This window comes from Macaca nemestrina, chromosome 11 (genome assembly GCF_043159975.1).
Source record: "Macaca nemestrina isolate mMacNem1 chromosome 11, mMacNem.hap1, whole genome shotgun sequence".
Lineage (NCBI taxonomy): Eukaryota > Metazoa > Chordata > Mammalia > Primates > Cercopithecidae > Macaca > Macaca nemestrina.
The window spans coordinates 63,484,581-63,506,035 of record NC_092135.1 but is presented as its reverse complement, the minus strand read 5'-3'; the positions used below and the strand labels follow the sequence as shown (position 1 = coordinate 63,506,035).

The following is a 21,455-nucleotide window of genomic DNA, read 5'->3' as shown; positions in this document are numbered from 1 at the left end:
TCTTATTTTAAACACATTTCTTTAAAAAATGTGAAAATCCTCTGAAAGTTGTAAGCCTCGATATTTATCTAGATGTTTCAACTCAGAGATCTCTCTTCAATAAAGAACTTACCCCCGAAAAGGAATTATTTAGAAGCCTAAACCCAGTTTTTTCTCACATGAAATTATTCTATTGGAATAAAACACCCATGTTTCAAGTAGAGAAATACGAAGAAGAAAATTAAAACATAAACTAGTTAAGGGAATCCTGAAAACCAGGAACACCCTGCCAATTGCCACGATGAATTAAAATAGCCAATGCTCATCAGTGTCTTTAATAGAAAAAAAATCAGGCGCATCATGAAATGTCACCATACCTGCGTGCACTATAAACGACTACGGCACACACGCTGTAAAATCTTCACTCTCAGAAATAAAGCACACTTCATTTAACTGCTGCAAAACACTGCTGCAGAGAAGCCCAGTACATTTTTTTTCAGGCAACTGATCCAGCTTTCCACCCTGTGACCTTTGAACTCCCTTCTGCCCCCCTCCTCTCGCTTCTGCAGTCAAAGCCTCCGAGCTGGTCTCATTTGCATAAGGCTCAGGCAGTCCTCCAGCAGCTGAAACGGAATGCTGGGTAAGGAATTGTGGAACTGCGGTTCTGCCAGGCTACCTGAATCACGGGAGAGCAGGAATACGCGATGGGGAGTGGGCACGGGTTTTACTGGGCTGTCAGCATCACATTCCCCCGTGTCTATTAATGGATAAACGATTTTAACGCTTTGTTTTAGAGTCCTATTCTCACTGCTTACTCCCTCCCCACCAAAAGAAGCTGTCAGCAGCGACTATGGTAACCAAGGAAACCCAAATAGTCAAATGCTTCATTTAAATACGTGTGGAAGGCCAATTTTAAATTTTCATTAACTTCCCTTGTTTTTGAAACACAGCTTTTTAAAAAATTCAAATACATATTGCACGTATAATCAGGCACATGGGCTATTTCTTTTTGCTGCTGTGGTTTAAACAGCATCTTACAGGCATAAATTTATATTAGTCACTACACAAATACATGAGGTCACTATAGTAATTCTGTAAAATGTTAAATGTGCCCAAGTGCCTTAGAGACTATCATCCTAAGTGGTGTCCAAAAATTAATTGTAAAGAATTTAGGTCCCAGGATGCCTTTAAAACAATACAGCAGTAAAAATGTAGAGCAAAGTTAAACTATGTATTTAAATCTAAAGATTCATATAGCAGCAACGCTCGTCTGGCTTTGGCAAAGATATTCAGATTCAGTGTTGTGCTATTATTTTCCAGTTATTTCTTCCCTTATTTTGCTACACACAACAATCTCTCTATTTGAAACAGAAACTTCTCTATGGCTCATAAATGCAAGAAGTGGTTATTTTCTACATAGAAAAGGTCATGTGTGTACACATTTTATAAATATACATAAAGACGCATAATCTTTCTAAATGGTAAACCAACAAAAATATGCATCATTAAATAATCTCTTCTTAAAAATTAAGCAAATTTGTTTTTCTCTAAGTATCAACGAATAAGATTTATAAAGTAAAAGGTTTTGTGCAATAATCTTTTCCATTTGTCAAAAGAAATATAACATGAAAAATTAAAAGCACACAACAAATAAATATAGATATGTATTACTAAAGTATAAAATACATTGTTCTAATAGTGTTATTAACATTTCAAAATTTCCTTGTTTTTAAATTTTTTAATTCAAATAATTGAATATTCCAAACCTTCCTTTTGCAGTATACTAAAACACATCAACAAATTTTGAATGATATATTATCTAATTTATAAGACATGTAAACTATTGCAATACAGTTTGTTTTAACACTGGAAAAATGATTTTGAAGCTTTTTATGTGAGCTATTTGTTAGTAGTATTCTCTTTTATATTATTTCTGCATACATAAGAAATTAAAAATTATTGGATGAATTTGTTTCTTACCCATAAATTTTTAAAATAGAATAAATAACTTTTCAGTTTAATATAATGATATCAACATTTCTCTGTCACATCTGACTACATCGACAATTTAATCGCATTGGGTCAATTCAAGTGCATCCTTAATATTATACACTACAAATATCTTGCAAAGTTTTTGTTTAAGGGAAAACACACACCAGCCCATTCTAATTTAAATCCAGTCAAACACAAGGAAGTGTTGGAGTAATTTATAAAATCACCAACCTGTTCAAATAGCTGTAGTCTTAGTCCTTGCACTCTTTATTCATTAGGATCCAAAATAAATGATCATTTTATAATACGTGTCAGCATCACCGAAGACACAGTTCTTCCTGGTTCAGAGGAATCTTCTTAAATTTCCCAGCCCTGTGTTTTATTGCTTGTACCATATGCTTTATTGTTCAGCAACAAGAGCTTCACTCTGCACAAAGACTCATTACCTACTGCTTGCTGCACGGCATCAGCCTCACTGAGGCTGCCTATATGTGATCACATGGAGTTTTGTCTGAGAGAGCCAGGCGTGCCACTGACTTCACTGTGTCTATGGATATTTTTATCATCTGAGGTCTACTAGGAGGAAGGAATAACAGATAAGGAAGCTGCTCTAAGTCACTAATGCAGCACAACTTATGGAAATCCCTTCACAAGATTTTTTTTTATTATTATTATAGAAAATGTTTGAGCAAGCTCCAAAAGAAGTTAACTAGATTTTAGTTTAATAAGAGACTGAATAATAATTTAAGGAAGGAGGACTTGCAAAAAGCCATTTCTTATCTCATATTTTCTGAAAGTACTTTTGTACGAATGTTATTAAAGAGCCTTGTGCTACTGAATGATTTAGCAATATGTTTTAACCTTTAGATTGCTGGCATTTCTTTTTCTTGGTGTTTTGTTTTTTGTAAAAAGATAATTGCTGTTTCCTTCAAAATAACCTCAATTAAAATCTCAATCACTAAAAGATACTATATATGAATAAAAATAGATATCCTAATTACTTTTGATAAAGTAGATGAGAAGGTGAATCTTTTTTATTGATGTATATAAACGAAGTAGATGATTAATTTATCTTTTCAAAGGATGACACATTCCTAGAACAGCAGACTTAAAGGAACAATGCAGATTTCAATTTAAGTTCTAAAGGACATATGGTTTTTATTAATTTTTTAAATTGTAGTACCTTATTTTAGACCACTTACCTCAATAAAACATATGATTTACCTTATCTGATTTCAATGTTAACAAGTAGCTTCAGGGAAAACTATTCAACATTTACAGGAATTTTCCACTGCACAAATGTTACATTAATATATATATATACAAATATGTGTGTGTATGTGTGTGTAGTCAGATTGTCTTTCTAAAAATATTTTTAAATATATAAAATTATTTCTCCAAAACTGAAAATGGATTGTGGATTTCCAAATAAAGAACTATTTAGTTATTGGAATTTATTTTAAAAAATCGATTTCTTATCTCTTTAATGACTAAATTAAAATGATGTTTGAAAGCTTGTTACTTTTATGTCTCAGTGAAAATCTTATGACAAATACATGCAAAGTGCAACAAAGAGCACACACAGAAGGAAAAGTCAGAAGCACCAAAAATACAGATGAGAAAATAAATTTTCTGAATAGTTAGATATATAGTAATTTAATGGTACTTATAAATAATTCAGTAATTAAAAAGTGAATGTACATATACATGTATATATATTTCCTTAAGCCTTCATTAATAAGAAATTCTTTTGGGGCAAAAAATATTATAATTCAAAATTTTTTGTGTGTCAATGGAAAGTTTTAAAAACAATTTAAAACCAGAATAGGCAAGTATGGTTAAGTAGCTTAGCTTTTAAATACAATGAGTTAATCTTTCTTTATAATATTACTTGCAGGGTTAGCATTGATTTACAATGTTTATGACTTAAATAAATACCTTTTGATGGGTTTTTCTTAACATTGAAAGAAATATTCAGGTATGTTTTAGATACCACCATTTTAATACATTTGTCCCCAAATGTTCATTTTTAGCACAGCATTAGAGCTATGCTAAAGCTGCAAAACCTTGGGGCATTAAAAGAAAAGGGAAAACAAAGTGTTTCTGGTTTATAGTATACTTCTGGGTTCTTAAGATATGTACATCCTAGTTAATGTATTTGATCATGTTACCCATGCTAATGTACAAGGAAGTAAACAAAAGGCAGCCATTTTTTTCTTACTGCATCACTTCAACAACAGTGAAATAAAATGGTTGCCCAATGGAAGGAAAGAAACAGCAGAAAACTAAGTTACTTGTAAGTTTTTAGAAAGTGGGAGTGGGAGAACAAGAGTTGGGAAATTGGGAAAAAAATCCACATATATGTGAAATTTGTGTGTATATATGCAAAGGAATAATGTAACAATAAGAAGGAACTATAAATAAATACAAGGAATATGAAAGTAGCTAGCAATTAAAACAAATTACCGGTAAAATTGGGAGTCTCCAATGGGAAGTCTACAGTGTATGGTATTAAATATAAGAACCTGACAATTTATTCATGTTGAAAAAGATATTTAGAGGTAGATATCAGAACTAGAAAGAGATAGAATGAATCACGGGATGGTAATAATCTCTCCAGGTCAGCTATTGTCATAGATGACCTTGGTGAATTATTTCAGCATCTTATGCCTTAGTTTTCAAGACTGCACACCGGGAACAGAAAAGTCTTTAGAAAGTATGTCATGGAAACCTATAGCAATAATTTGTACTTCAATTCCTTAAATTGGCTTTAACCAAGTATTGTCAACTAATATTAATAAAATGGAAAGATATGATATAAAATCTAATGATTGCTTTAAAATTTTTTTTAAATAAATTATTCTAACTACACAGACAAACAAGTATAACAAGTAGATAGGACTTTTGGAAGTAAGAGGTGATTTTTTTTTTCTAATACATGCAGAAAAAATATAATTAAATTTAGGAAGTACTATAATTTGAAATCTCATAAAATTGCCTCAGGAGAAAAACAAATTACAAAATATGCCCATTCTTCTAATCAAAACTCTGGAATCAGCGAGATGGCAAGAGGATAGTCCCAGAGATTCTCAAATTACACAAAGAACAATGGTGGCTCAGCTTATAAAACAATTTTATGGGCCAAGAATTTTTTAAATATGAAATTAACAAAGAAACACAAGATCATAGCTTTAAGAAGCAAATTCCATCCAAGATTAAAAGGATGTTTTAAAATACTTTGCCATATTAGAAGCTGTGAATTGGAAAAAAATTATGTCAACTCTTACAATTGACTCTTTATTAGCTTCTTTTTTCTCTAAAGACAAATAGGCCTCATAGAATTCTTTTATTTACTCCCCTTTCCTACAAAATAAACAAACCTTATCAGAAGTAATGCAAAATATTTGTTATCCAGTTCTTGCAGTAATTTAGACATGAACTTATGCTAACTGGATGATCTCTTGAACATTCTACTGCATGAAGAAAGATTTACTAACACCATCACCTGTGTTTCCTGGAACCATATTAACTGGTATACATACCAGTTGCTACTATTGGATTTACCCTTGATGAGGCTGGATTTTCTTGCTCTATTTTCTTCTCCTTCACAACACATTCAGAGAAGTCAATAAATTAGCTATGTCAACCTCAAAATCCAGGACTAATTCAATTCAATTGAACAAACATTTATTGAGAGGATACCGTGTATCAAGCTCTGAGACAGTTGCTAGGGATATAAAAATGAAATATACACTGTTCTCAAGAACATCATAATCTCTTTAGCTTAAAATTTAAAAAATGTGCTGAGCATGTTATATGAAAGTGTTAAATGGTACTTTTTCAAAAGTTTGTATATTTTATTGAGTGAGTATATATTTTATGTATATACTTATTTATTTTCAATATATCTGCTAAAATCAGAAAAATCCTTTTTGTAATTAAAAATAATTTATCAAATGTCAAATTGTAATGTATCCTGTTAGTTTTGGATATTATAATTTAGAAGAGACAAAACTTCTCTTCATAATAAAATATTTTAAATAGAATAAAAATAATGGCAACAAATTCTTTGCAATTCTTTCAAGCAAGAAGTAAAGTCTGATTCCCTCCACCTTTATCCTTAGTTGGTCTGAGTGACTTGCTTAGCCAGTAGAGGCTGCAGCAGTGATGCTCTGGAAAGTCCAAGTCTAGGTCCTAAGAAACCCTGTGGCTTCCACTTGAGCCTCTTGAAACACTCGGTCCAAGAACTCTGAGCTGCCATGTAAGAGGATTCACTGCCCTGAGGCTGTCATGATGGAGAAGCCACATACGGGCACTCTGGGAGAAAAGGGAGTTCCTAGTAGTAAGTGGTACTTTGGGAAAAGCCCAGAAATAAAGGCAACAGCTTTACTAACTATAATAAGAGGGACTTTGAAGAGACTTGGGTGACAGGAGATTTAGGCATATATTGGGATTTTGAAGGAGGATGTCTGGTGCTCTCTCTTAGATCCCTCTGAAGCTGAGGGTGAGAAGATGTTTGCAACATGCAGGACATTGTAAAGTCACCAGGGGATAAGATAAGAGGTATGGGCAAAGCAATGAGTAAAGAAGACAATTTTGACAGTTGAGGAGGGGCTAGCCTGGTGGAGCACTGGGGCAGCAGCTGGGATCTGATAAAGAATCAGGGAGAAACAATGGGGGCATGAAATAAAGGCGGTGACAGAGGAAGGAGAAGAAAGGAATCCATCAGTGAGAATGATGAAATATTTAAAATTGTTTAGATAAACTGGTCTCTGATCTTATTGATAGCCTTAAAAGTCAATGATTCAATGATTAAGCTGCCAATTAGATCCAAAAGAGCATTAATTAAAGTAGTTTCATTACACAGATTCAGTAATTTCACAGGTATTTTTATTTGTATTTGCCTCAGTTAGTTAACTTTCCAGCACTGTGAAAAATTATTAGTATCAAACATTGTTAATGTTATGTTTGGGAGGCTGAGAATAACTGTAAAACAATAGGATCTCACTTAAATAAAGTACGCAGTGGATAGTGTTTATATTTTTTTCTTGTGTCTGATTTCTAATTTAGGGAAAAAATGTGGAAAAGACACATATGTTTTAGTTATGCAAAGATAAAAAACAGATAATTTTGGATAATGCAAACTAAGACTTAAAACACACACACACACATACATACACACACATGCCACCATTACCTATTGAAGTAAACAAGCCTACTGGAGTTTTATCCTTTCGATTTTTCATTCTATTTGGATATTAGACTACCAAAGCAGCAGATGTTAGCTTAAGTGGTCAGTGAATGGCCATTCAGAATGTTGCAGGTTAAGTGGTAAGGATAGCTCTATAATTGCTGCTACTGCATCTACAATATGTACATAAATCATTTGAACATGGCCGTAAAGAAGTCTTTATACAAAGTGACATAGAGAAGAAAGTATCCAGATTTTTTCCCCACCCTTAAGTCTCTATCATTACAAAGGCATTAGAAAACAGCATTTATCCAGAGAAAAGAATAAATGAAGCGAACCTTCTCTCAGAGAATACGAAAGATACATTTATTTCCTAGTGACCATAAATGTTGACTGTAATGATTTCTTCTTATGCTGAATTAGATGTCTAAACTGTGACAAAATAAAACATGGAGTAAAATAGCATACGCTAAAGTCAAATATGAACGGAGCAGGTTTAAAAAAAAATAGGATTGATGGAAAACCCATCAGTCCTATTATTGGTTGCACCATAAGCAAAAGGGTTATGACACTGCTTTTGGGGTCAAGGCATAAGAAAAATAGTTTTCTATATTTTATTTCACCAATACAAATCCACAAATACTTGGCTAATAGAATGAGCATACTTTTATTTGTATCACAGAGACTTACAGAAACAACTTTGGCATATTATTCATCTGGGTTCATTTATTGATTTATGCATTAATTCGTACATTTATCCATTTTACATTCACTGAGTTCTATAGTCTTGGAACGAAGTTCATTGTTCTGATATGTTAGGGAGATTGCAGTCTGCAAGCTAAGTGCCTCTTCATCTAGAGGCAAGAGCAGATAAAAAGAGATGTTACAGCACAATGAAATGAGTTCTATAATTGAAGAATATATAAGAATATACAGCCTGGGCAACATAGTGAGCCCCTGTCTTTAAAAAAAAAAATTAAAAATTAGTTGGATGTGGTGGTGTGCACAATACTATCTAAAAATAGCTAATAGTTATCAAGAATTTACAAAATCCAAAGGGCTCTGCATATATTAATTAACTCATATAACTGTCACAACAAGCCTATGAGGTAGCTACTTTTACTATCTCTAATTTACAGATGAAACCATTGAGGCATCACGCGATAGAGACTGTAATCCAACCCAGGTAGTGTGGTTTTAACCCAGTATGGCTCTACTGTGACATCTTATCTAAGGTAGTCATGGTGGGCTTTGCAGCAGAGGTAACATGGGAAATAAATCTTCAGGAATGAGTAGGAGCTCTTTTACGGAATATAAGGGTATTCTAGGCAGAAGGGCTAGAATGTACACAGATAATGAGGCATGACTAATGTCTGTGTGAAGGAAACTAAAAATCACTGTGAAAATGCTAAGATTTTTTTTATCTCGATAGGACTGTGCATTTGTAATGCTGGGATGTTTGAAATGCGTCTTAGAGTCTGTCTGTAGTCATACAAGGTATTTGACTGGTTTGATTACAACTGAGTTTTATTAAATAACTAAGGAGATTCTTAAAAGAATGAATTTGACAGAGGGTTTGGAAGAAGGGAGATTCATAGATTCTGTCTATGAACCCAGATAGACAATTCTGTCTGTCACAGTTAACTTTTAAAAGCACGGAATTTCCCTCAGTGGCCTGATTAAAGGTTAAGAAAGAACAAAGAGTGGTTACTTTGTTTACAATAAAACTTCAAATCTTGAAGACCATCAGTTGTAATACTCATGTAAGAAAACTATATAAAAGTATTCTGTGCAGATTAAACTCATGCTCCTGATCAGGAAATCTACCTCCATGCTTTCTATTAATCATACAACATGAATAAATACAAGAAATAAATTAGATTTCTCCTTTAGGCAAATGTTTTAATGAGCTTAATTCCATGGCTTGCTATTAATGCTAGTGACTGGCTTCTTTGATATGAGGCATGCATTTTCTTTCTTGTTCATATAGTCAGCTTCCTATTTAGTATTCATTATTCATGTCTATTTTTATCAAAGAGCACTATTACATGAAACCATGATCCAAACATATTTGGCTCTGTTTTTTATTTTTGGAAGGAAGGAAATTATACAGCCTTCTTACACTGGGGTATGACTGCTATATACACATGTTGTTATAGTACACATGTGTTCGTTCATATTAGAAGGTAGTGGTATTTAATCCTCGTGGTCTTGCTAAAGGACAGATATTCTTTTCACACCTTTATTAGTTTAGAACATCAACATTTCATTCAAGAAAAGCACTTAGCCTTGTAAACAAACTAGTAAAAACAAGTTATTTTGATAACAGTCTTAATAAACTCTACTTACATATTCTAAGAATTTCTTATGTGAATAGCCGACTATGTGGTATTAAGAACAGAGAGGAGTGTAAACACATTTTATTGGAATATTATGCCCCCTGATAACTTTAGCTGACAACCATGGATACTACAGCAACTGCTACTCTTTGTAGGCCATAGCATGATTTGGATCTTTGCCTTTTTAATTACTGATGATTATCTATGGAACATTCAATTATGATAGCCGAGACAAAATTGGGCATTATACTGCTACTGTTTCCCAGTCACTCACAGTGAGGTGCTTGAAAGTTGTCTCTATATATTCGTTACATCATATTTATACAATATTTATTTGCCCTAGGAAGCCTATGGCTACATCACTCCAATTTACTATATTCTATGGCTACTGTGGAACCAGGTAGCAACAAGAAGAATGCAACTTTTACATATAAAAAAATTTTAAGAAACCACATTTATAATAATTAAAGCTTTAAATCACCCAAATATATTTAATAGATATTTATATATATAGTAGGATATATACACATTTACTAATATAGTAGGATATCAGATAGTGATTAAAATCAGTCATTATGATTTTGTAAAAACAATAAGAATGTTTACAAAATAATAATCAGTGAAAAAATTGGCCAGAAATACAAACAAATATGATGACAACTAATAGCTATAGAGGAAGACTAGGGACAAATATAAAAAAAATTAAGAGATTGTCAGCTAGTATAAAACAATATGCACACTGTGATCTCGGTGTTTTAAATATACATGAATGTAAAATAATAGAAAAAATATAATCAAAATGATAAAATCTCTTAGAATTATATAATAGGTCCATTTAATTTTCTACTTTGGTTTTTTCTATATTCTCCATCTTTCTGTTATTAATATAATGCCAAATTTAATATTAGAATTGTTACTGTAATGGAATTAGTTATAATAAACATTATTTTAATCAGAAGAAAAGCATTTTTTTAAAGGAATACCGTTTAAATAATTGCAACTGCTGTTATGTTTAAGCTTTTAGATATCAAGGAAATTGATCTTTGCTACTACTCTCCACCCTGAGGCTGAATTTGAAACTTGATGCCATACTAGGATCCCTAAAGACTTGATTGCTTTGATTGAGGAACAGATTTCTTTGAAAATTTTCTTTAAGAAATCACACACTATGCTGCTCTTCTAAATTTGCTTCCCAGGTACTGCAAGGGGGTTCACATAACTGTTTCCATTCTTTCCCTAGGTGGCGATAGATCAAAAGGGGTGATTAGAGGTGGCACATTTAGGTGTCAGGGAGTGACACTACAGAGCCAGCTGCCAAACCCTACATCATGATGAATTAGTTTACTTGTCTGGGGGAGTGGGGGAGATTTTATTTTCACGAAAAATTACAAGGGCACTACAGGGATGTGGTACTTGTTTAAGTTGGAGGAAGATCTTCAGAAGCTACAAAAATTTGTAGCTGGGCATTATGCAGTTTCATGTGAAATTTAACAGCAGACACATCAGAGAAGGCCTGTGGCACATGCGTCTAATTGGAAAAATATTAGTGTCTTTATACTATGTCTCTGTTATACTCTGAGGGTGCCTGGAAGACAAAAGTCCAGCAGCTGAACTCGTGCTTTCTTGCTATCCCAGAGAGACCTGGTGCTGAAGTTTTCTGAACCTAAGCATATTGTCATTGAATTTTGTTATGGTTATTAATTGTGATAAAAGAAAAACTTCAGCCAAATTAAATTTAAAGGAGTATAAGTGAGCAATGAACGATTCACGAATTGGGCAGCCCCCAGAATCACAGCAGATTCACAGAGACTCCAGCGCAGCCACGTGGTGGGAGAAGATTTATAGACAAAAAAAGGGTGATGAGGTACAGAAACAGCTGGGTTGGTTACAGGTTGACGTTTACCTTATTTGAACACAGTTTGAACACTTAGCAGTCTATGAGTGGTTGAAGTATGACCACTGGGTTGCCCAAGACTCAGTTATCATTACAGGTGCACACTCCTAAGTTAGGTTTTCAATTTTGTCTGACTATTAAGCTAGGTTACAGTCCATCCACTCCTTCACCAGGATTCAAATATAGAAGTACGGAGTCTTTCTCAGGCCATATTTACTTTGCTTTCACAATTGTGTCCTAAAAGAGAACCAGTCCTCACGTAGTGTTTCCCAGGCAACAATTTGAGAGGTAGCGTTTAATTTGTATTGCCCAATAAATCTTTGGCTGCAAATGGGAGGCTCTGGTATAGAAGCACATTTTCAGTCTGTAGCACAGCAGTAATGTGAATATCATCCTCTGACTTCTCACACTCTCTTCTTTCCTTCATCAAGTTAACTCTCCCACCCTCTTGAAGGCTCAGCTCTAAAGGGCCCCCTCTTTGGAGCCTCTTCCCATATCCTTTAACATGGAGTGAAAAAACTTGTCCCTTTCTCTCTCTTTCATATCTCTTTATTACGCTACTATAAATTTTATAACACTGTGCCTTATTAATGTGTTTGTATTTCTTGAAAGATATTAATAAACTGCAATCTCAAGAACAAAGGCCTTGTCTTATTCGTATCTGTATCTTTAGAGTCCACCACAGACCTTACCATGAGAAACACCCAACACTATTGAACAAGTGTTTGTGAAAGTGCTTTTAGAATATAGACATAAAGTGGACACGAGCTTTGAGACAGCTATCTTTAGAATGTGCTGGTACAATTCAAATTGCTCAGAGGACAGAATTATTGTTTAACACTTACTTCCAGTTTGTGTTTTTCAAGCTTGTCTAAATAAACCAGATGAAAATCTGGAGATACTGCATATACTTTTACTCCCCCAACAACAGGGTTATGAGAATTGGATCAGACAAAATGTCTTGCATTTTTCCCCCAGTTGCAGCTGTTCCACAGCTGGTAACACATTTTCAGCCTTGTTAAAAATTTATCCTACTGATAAAACTTCTTGGGCCCTTCTCTCAAGTACCAATCATCATTATCATCCCCATTGTCAATGACTTTTCTCCTTTCCCTCTTTTTCTTTCAAATGCAGAAGAGATGTGCTTCAACCTGCCTCCACGTCTGTCCAAGACCAGTTCTGTGATTTTGCACACTGTTATCTAACATAGTCTCTTTGGAGTCACAGGTAGATTTCTTTTAAAATAGTGATACTTGTACATCAGGGGATGTTCAGGCTTTGCTAACGGCCCTTTGTAAACATTTTTACATTTTGAATCAACACATCAGCAAATATATAATACTACTTCTGTCAACAAAAGCTTTCTGTCAACTCATGGCATGAGTTAAATAAAAAATGAAGTTAGAATAAAATGTTCATGTGTTAATTAATATTACATATATAAGGGCTTTTCATGTATATTCATCCAGAATTAATTTCAGTGGACTTTATTAGTATTTAACGTAAGAAATACTTATTGAGACATCGATTAATAATGAGAATCCCTCCCTGCCCATCCCAGTTAAACCTACAACAAACAGACCAGAAAGAAAAAGGATTTACAAAATAGAAATTCCTTACCGGTTTTTTTGTCTATCATAACTGTCTATCTTTTCCATTTAAGAGAAAGAACATACTGTGGGTAGCAAATATTAAAATTTAAGCTTGCTGTGGATAATTTCCTAAGACAAAAGAAATTACGGTGTGGACTGTGTTGCAGCAATTTTGTAAACATTGGCATTAAATTCTCTGAAGAGAGAGTAAATGTAATATTTGTAGAGAGAATACAATCCAAATAAACAGTCCATTTTGGATTCAGTGAATAAATTGCCAACATTAAAATGACTTTTTGTAGAATATCAAGAAACCAGAACAAATAGAAGAATCATTACTGAATTGAAAAAGTAAGAAATTACTCTTGAAGAAGAGAAAAAAAAAATCAACCATTCTCGCGTTTTGAGCTCAATTTCATATGGTCTTTTAGGGGGGCTGTGTGTCCTAACTTGAATATATTCAACCTTGGATGGACTCAAATTTTCTCCTAAGAAGTTGTAAACATTTGCTTTCATGTTTAGGTAGACATGAAAGGTAGAAGGACCACTTACTTGTAACTTTATCCTGTTTTACTGATGACAAATGTAAGGCATAAAGATTTCGAGTGGCCACTTTGCTAGTTTAGACTAATGCTCTTTTCAACTCAAGTATTCTGACTTTTTATTATTTAACTGCAGAAAAATTTAAATTTTATTCAAAGGCAGAATTTGACAAGTAGTAGTCCTTACTAACTAATAAAAGGAATTAAAGTATTTCCTTTTGTATGTAAGACAGGTAGTATTTAAAGGCATGTCTTCTGGCCCTAAATCCACTATGCAGAAGTGGACAGCTATCACTAAATATAAAAGTAATAGCATTTTTTGCTTCTCAAATGTAAGCTCCAGTGAGCCAAATCACATCATGAACACTAGTGAAACAAACAGTTTAAAGCGATTAAAGACACACCACTAAAAGATCACATCTGCAACCCAAGTACATAAACGGAAAAAGTCTGGTTTACCATAAGGATCTGCACTTCATATCTGATTGAGCAGTTAACAAAATTATACATAGATATTTTGAGCTTTGCTTTTAGATAGTACACCTGATTGCTGAATTGCTTTGCTTCCTACCTAAAACAGAATGATTTGAACAACTCAAACTCCATTTGATAGCAAATGCTACAAAACTGCAGTTATGCTTCCTGTGGGTTAGGTGGACACTATCAGAGTAGATAGGATGGCTGTAGGGAATAGAGAGACTCATTCAGTGGGAACCAGATAGCTTACGAGTGGAGAGAAAAGGTAGTGTAAAGCTTGGCTTAGCTACAGAGTATCATGACAGAAGAGGATGCAGGAAAAAAGAAAGATGGATGAATAAGGATTGTTCGTGAGAGTTATAAAAGTTGTGGTTGAGGTGATTACTAGCAAAAGGTAGTAACTACTCAGTTCTCTTCCTCCACAGGCTAGTGACATGGGTAATTTTCAAAAGGGCTTTACAAAAGTCACAGAGCAATTTCTTCTGCTTCTAGAGATGGCTATATCTATACTATTTACATTGATATTCCCATTCAATAAACATTTCCACCATATAACTAGGGGAAAATTTCCGGGTAAAATAACAAGAACATTTCCTAAGGAAAGCAATAGAATCTAATCGTAATCTTTGTCTTTGGATAAGGAGGAGCACAAAATGATCTGTTAGTTTAAGAAAAATATAACCTCATGCCTGTAATCCTAGCACTTTGGGAGGTCGAGGAGGGTGGATCAGGAGGTCAGGAGATTGAGACCATGCTGGCTAACACGGTGAAACCCTGTCTCTACTAAAAATACAAAAAATTAGCAGGGAGTGGTGGTGGGTGCCTGTAGTCCCAGCTACTTGGGACGCTGAGGCAGGAGAATGGTGTGAACCCGGGAGGCAGAGCTTGCAGTGAGCCAAGATCGCGCCACTGCACTCTAGCCTGGGTGACAGAGCGATACTCCATCTCAAAAAAAAAAAAAAAAATTGCATTCAGAGTGATTTCATAATATGGGACAAATAGAATAGGAAGATACTTAAAGTGTACAATACATTTAATATTTATTTTTATAGATCTCTTGTTTTAATTGTATTATTTTACATTCTAACGTGTCAAAGCTAAATGGTGACAATAGAGCCTGATTTTCCTCATTAGTACCACTATTAGTTTCATCACACATCCCTTTTCTTTTATTTACTTGTGAATGACTCTGGGACTCCTTGCATAAAGTCTATTAATAAATTATTTTTTGTTCAGTTTTTTAAAAATGTCAATTTCCCAGCATTTATCTTGGTCTAGTGTATTTAAAGGTTTACCAGTTAGAAAGCTAAAAATTAAGATAGTAAAAAGCTTGTTCAACTGAAGACCATATCTTATTTCACTTAGCCTTTATCTATGAGGAGTATTATACCATAGAGGGAACACTTTCATCAGTAGAGATTAATAGTTGACAGACTGTATTATTTGTATGTTTCACCTTCATGGACCAGGCTCTTTTTCTAGTACCAGAGAGATTTATTAATAAAAGTAGCAAAGTACCAGATAACCAAAATTTTGAATATAATGAAAACAGTCAGAAGAAATAAAAACTCCTATATTCAAATTTTTATATGATTAACAGGCAAAGTAATTTGCTTTTTTTCTTCTTTGCACATTTCTCTCTGTCTCTCTGTCTCTCTCTCTCTCTCTCTCTCTGTCTCTCTCTCTCTCTCTCAGTAGTCTCTGACACATCACGTTATTGAAGCCTATGCTGCACTCTAGTCTATGCTGTACCATAGATGATTTAGATGAGTTTGTAGATTTGGTTAGTTGGGTACTATACCACTGTCATCAGTCACAATAGAGTATCCCTTTCAGCAACCTATGCCTGTTAGAAGATTAATAATGAGAATAATCATGGCAAGATGAATGTCATTATAGGTCACCACTTGCACAGCTCCCTTTAGAGATGCAAAGATTGATTGTGGGGAACTAAAGAACATTAGATAACTGAGTGCTGGCAAAATTAATTTTCCCATTCACAATCAATTGAGTAGTAGGTAAAATCATGGACACTTTCACATGCATGCTGTTTAATTTTTTTTAATTTGTAATTATCATGGCTACATAGGAAACAAGAGGGATCTGGTGATTTGACTAATCAGAGTAAATGTGTATATTCATGTAAATGTGTGTATGTATGTGTGTGTGTGTGTGTGTGTGTGTCTTACAAACTCTTTTATTATCTTAACCTGAATATTTTCCCCTTGTTTAATAATGGAATGATGGATTTCTTTTCTACAAATGTTTTTTAAATGTAAATAGCAACTTAAATGATACAGATATGGTCCTCCCTGAAGGCAGAGAAAATTGCTCACTAACTTATGTAAAACCTTTGAAAATCTACATGCCACGATAAAAGGTAAACCCCAAGCAGGTCATGTGGACTGCTCTTGTGCTTTCAGATAACCCTTCATCAGCAATTATACATTTAAATTATTTTAAGATCCAGGCTGGCAGTATATTTGTATGAGCAGGTATAAGACACCAGCAACTGTGACAATGGCAGTGAATGAGTAGAGTATACCCAAGGACATTAATATTCAGACTCTTAAAATCCACCATGCTGGCCAAATAAAATAACCAAATGTTGCCATATTCTCTACTGTACAATAGTTTTTTTTTCCCCCCCTTAATTTTTCAACTCTCCCTGTGGTCCTGATTTTCTTTTTACATTGTTAGTGGCTTTTTAAAAATCTGCATGAATACCTTATCTTTGTATAATATTTATTCTCAAAATTCCCTTAGTAATTTATGGAACTATTCAGGTTGAAAAAAGGGAAAAATGGCCAATATTAATAAGAATATTAACTCTCTCTAACAATATTGACTCCATTTAGCAAAGTGAAAATTAACTAAGAAACCGGATTCCATTTTCTTCACACCTCTAAACATAACCTCAAACTTTAATAAATGCAGGCTACATAGTAAGAGAATTAAATCCAAGCCCCTAAGGGCAGAGGTTTCTAGGAATGTGCTTATAATAGAGTTTCACCTGGGATTCAATTAAATATTTAGTGAGAATGGCTGAAAGGAAGGCGCTGTGCTGAAAGCTGTGGGGGAGGCAGAGATGAATACGACACAGTTTTTGTCCTCTAAAATGTCATGATCAATGGCAGCCAACACATTTAACTTAGAGTGTGGGGTATATATGGTTGTGGGGGAGCTCCCTCCTCTTTCTCCTCCAGCATCAACAAACTGGTCTATATTTGCACAGTCCTATCATCCTTTCCCCCAGTTTTACAAGATGAAGTATCCTTTTATTCTTTTCAAGGCCAATCTTTCCTTATGTGCCCTTGATCTCATTTTCTCCCTCTCTCTAATTCACTCTCCCTCTTTCTTCACCGATATGATACTATAAACCAGGGGTCAACAAGTTTATTCTGTAAAAAGCCACACAGTAAATATTTTAGGCTTTTGCAAAACATATGGTTGCCGTCACAACTACTCAACTCTGTTGTTTTAACGCGAAAGCAGCTGTAGATAAACAAATACATAAATGTACGTAAACAAATGAATGTGACTGTGTTCCAATAAAACTTTATATGTAGACATTAAAATTTGAATTTAATAACATTTTCATGTATCATGAAGTATTCTTTTCTTTCTTTTTTTCATCACTTAAAAATGTAAAACCACTCTTTGAAGGCCACATACAAACAAGTAGTGAGGCAGATTTGTACCACAGGCCACAGTTTGCTGACCCTTGCTATACAAGATTGCCACTTTTGCCACCTTTCCTTTTCGACTTCCCCTCAGCCTATAATCACACCGAGGAGAATATTAAAAATATTTAGCAATGACTCTGGTTTCCAACCAATCCAAATAGATAAGTTAGTCAATTAGAGCTGGTACCAGCTGTAAACAACTATTGGGTAATTTCAGTGTGTTCAGGCTAACTATCAGTTCAGATCACACCCTCTCATTTTATTCAAAAGCCAAAACAAGAGAAGCTCTTCTTGCATTGCTCTATTGATATTGTTCCACCCTCATTTTATGTCCAATATTTTTGAGAATTATTCTAATTTCTCATCTCTCATTCAGATTCAATGAATCTCCTCCCACCGATCTTTTAAAACTGATCTTTTCAGTACAGATATTCTTTTTCTTATTTTTCTCAGACATTTGGAAATGTTCTATTTTTGTCACTCACGTTAAATTCTCCTAGTTTTCTTCCACCTCTCTGACTTTTGATTCTTGGTTGCCATGCAGGTCCCTCTTCATCCAGTCTTCTCTCCTGCAACCATTCCCACTTGGAGGTCCCCAGAGTTCTTGACCCACTACTTCCTGCTCGCTTTCTGTTTGCCTTGGCAATCTAATCCATTCTCAGGGTTTGATTTTTTTTTTTTTTTTTTTTTTTGTAGATGACCTCCATATCTACGTCTCTAGTCTTGACATCTCTTTAGACTTTCAAACTTGTTTCACCACTTGGATTTGCCTCAGAAATCACAAAGTCAGTGTGTCAAACAGTGAACCTATAGTCAATGCCATCAAACATCCCTTTCCTCTTGCATCTCATACCTTGGTCCAATAACACTATCCCAGTTGCTGAATCCAAGAACCTGGAATTACCCTCAATACTTTCCTTTCCTACCCCTAATTTGACTTATTTAGTCACTGATAATCACTGACTTTTCCTCCAAATGTTTCTCAGTTCTGCACCTTCAGCAGCATCCCTGCTACTGCTGTCTTCTCCTAAAGAGACCATGGCACTAGGTCTAGTCACTGGTCCCCCTTTTCACAGCGTTACCAGGTAGGCAATCTAAAACACAAATCTAAACCAAGGAACTCCCCTGCTAAACTCCTGAGGGACACACTGTGAAGATACTAGGCATGGCACCAAGTCCCTCCACCATCTGGCCTCCACTTCCTGTCTCAGTCTTATCTTTGATCATATCCTATGTTGCTTTTTATACCCCAATAATAGAAACTGAACATAAAATGCAACCTTATGCCTCCACGACATTGCACATGCTATTCCTATTATCTAAAATAGCTCCTCTTCCTTTATCTGACTAATTCCTACTCACATATTAAGACTCAGCCTCTGAATTCACAAAACTGGGATAAGAGCCTTTTGTCATTGTTTCCATTTTATTTGCCCAATTGTATTGAAAGTAGTCCTTCTCACCTGTGTAACCATCTCAGTTTCACTATCAATGAGTAGGGAAAGTATGGTAGGTTAGTCATTGACTACCCAGCTCCTACTCTGATATCTGGCAAACAGGCCCAAAAGAAGAGGCTGAATGACTTGGCAAGCCATTTAGAGGCCTCTAGGAGAAAAGGGTCAGAAAATACGCCACAGGAGTCATATTGCTCACATTCCATTCTTAGTGGCACAGCTTACTTGCTCTATGGTTTTGGGCTTTGTACTTTTGAAGCCAGTTTCCTCATCTGTAAAATGAAAACTCCATTCATTCATGGAAAAGTGTCTATTGAGCACATGCTATCTGTATTACAGGTACTATTCTAGGCACACACAAAAAATCTTTCCCTCAAGGAGCTTTCATTCTGGTGGAAGTGGAAGAAAAAGGGGACAAAGCAAATATGTAGGCAAAATGAAACTAACTAAAATATACAGCATATCAGATAGTGGTAAGTGCATTGGAGTAGGATGCAGAGTCTTGTGTTTCAGGGGGCGGTAAGCAATTTTTTTCTGATTAGGGAAGGGTGCATTGAGAAGCAATATTTGAACTAAGACCTGAAGGAGGTGAGGAGGTAAGCCAAGAGAATATCTTGGGTACAGAGAATTCCAGAAAGAAGAAATAGCAAATGCAAAAGATCTAAGATGTTCAACGACTAACAACGATGCCAGAGTGTTGGAGATGAGTGAGCAAGTGAGGGAGTGAGGAGATGAAGTCAGATGCAGGTGATGTGATCAGGGAAGTGAGAAAATCAGCAGACAGTGTTATAATTTGCAGCCCATTGTAAGAACTTTGACTTTTACTCTGAGTGAAATAAAGAGTCAGTGGAGAGTCCTGAGCAGAGGAATACATGATCTGCACAAGGTTTAAGATGACTCTGACTGTTTGAAAGGACAGCAAGGTGGAATCAGGGGCCTCATTAGGAGGCTATTCCAAACTTCCAGATAATAGATGATGGTGGCTTGGATCACACTGTAGTAAAAAATGATTTATTCTCAATATCTTTTGGAGTAAAGCCAAAAGAATTTGCTAAATGTTGGGTGAGGAAAAAGAGAGGACACAATCTTGAGTCCAAGGATCCTCACCTGTGCAGTTACAATAATGATGTTAGCAGTTTGTTCCGGGAAAGTCTGCAAAAGTTTTCAGAATGATGGGTAAGAACAAGAGTTCAGGTTAGTTCAACTTAACTTTGAGATGTCTATTACATATTCAAGTGGAGATGTCAAATAGGTAGTTCTATCTATCTATCGCTATATATAAAAGTTGAAGTTCATGGAAGGATTTCAAGCTAAAGATAAAAATTTTCCAGTGAACAGATAATATTTAAAGCCTAGGCAGGAAAAAGAGGCAGTCTAAGGACTAGGTCCTGTGTACTCCAATGTTTAGTGATGGAGGAAATGAGGAAGAACCAGCACAGGAATCTTAAGAGGCAGACAATGTGATAGGAGAAAAAACAGGAGTGTGGTTTCCTGGCAGCAAAGAGCGTCTTAAAAAAAAAAATGAGGAGTGGCAGGGGGGTCGTGTAGCATGCATGAGGGATGAGGGAGTGATCAACTCTCTCCAACTACTGATAGGCCAAGTAAGTGGATGGCTGAAAATTTACAATTAGACTTAGAAACGCAAAAGGCACTGTGATCTTCACAGTTTCGACGAAGTTGTAAAGACAATGTCTGATCAGAGGATAAATAGCTCTTTGAAGGAGTTTTGCTAAGCAGAGGGGGAAGAAATGGGGCAGCAGATGGAAGGTGACATGGGAGAAAAGAAACTTTTCATTTGTAAAGTTTTTAAAAAGCCAGTATATTTATATGCTGATAGAAATGATATGGTAGAAGGTGATGATGATATAGGACAGTGAGGCATCCGCTGGGAGCAGTGTCTTTGGGTAGCCAACAAGAAATGGGACCTACTGCACCAGTTAAGTAGCTGGCTTTGGATAGAAACACAAACATCCATAATGACAAATGGAAGGTAGAAATTTTGTGGGAAAGCTTATGGAAGTTCTATTCTGCTTTTATTTTATCAGTGAAATGGGACACAAGATCATGAAGATGAGGGCGGAGAGAAACTGAAGTTTTGCAGTAAGAAAAGAAATAAATCTTCTGGATAGGGAGGAAATGAGTGGATCTGGGGAATAAGAATTGGTGGCTACCACCTATATTCAGCTGAAATTAGCGGTTATGAATTTAAATGGAAATACCTTAGCGCAGTTGTGCACTTTCTCCAGCCATGTTTGGCTGTATGAAAATAGGTATAGAATATGGGGTCATACCATGCATATACTATAAAG

General features: G+C 35.1%; 1 protein-coding gene across 5 annotated transcripts in view; it reads right to left on the bottom strand.

Annotated features, from left to right (window-relative positions):
• Positions 1-21,455, bottom strand: part of LOC105483311 (cysteine and serine rich nuclear protein 3) — a 220,112-nt gene that overhangs the window by 111,679 nt on the left and 86,978 nt on the right. The window contains exon 1 of one of the 5 annotated variants that reach the window (XM_011744122.3): positions 2,203-2,933. The exons of 3 other annotated variants lie outside the window; for them this stretch is intronic. The gene's annotated coding sequence lies outside the window, so the exon portion shown is untranslated. Of the gene's footprint in view, positions 1-356; positions 1,476-2,202; positions 2,934-21,455 lie in introns of those variants that run through there. One more of the 5 variants, XM_011744123.3, reaches the window with a different exon arrangement.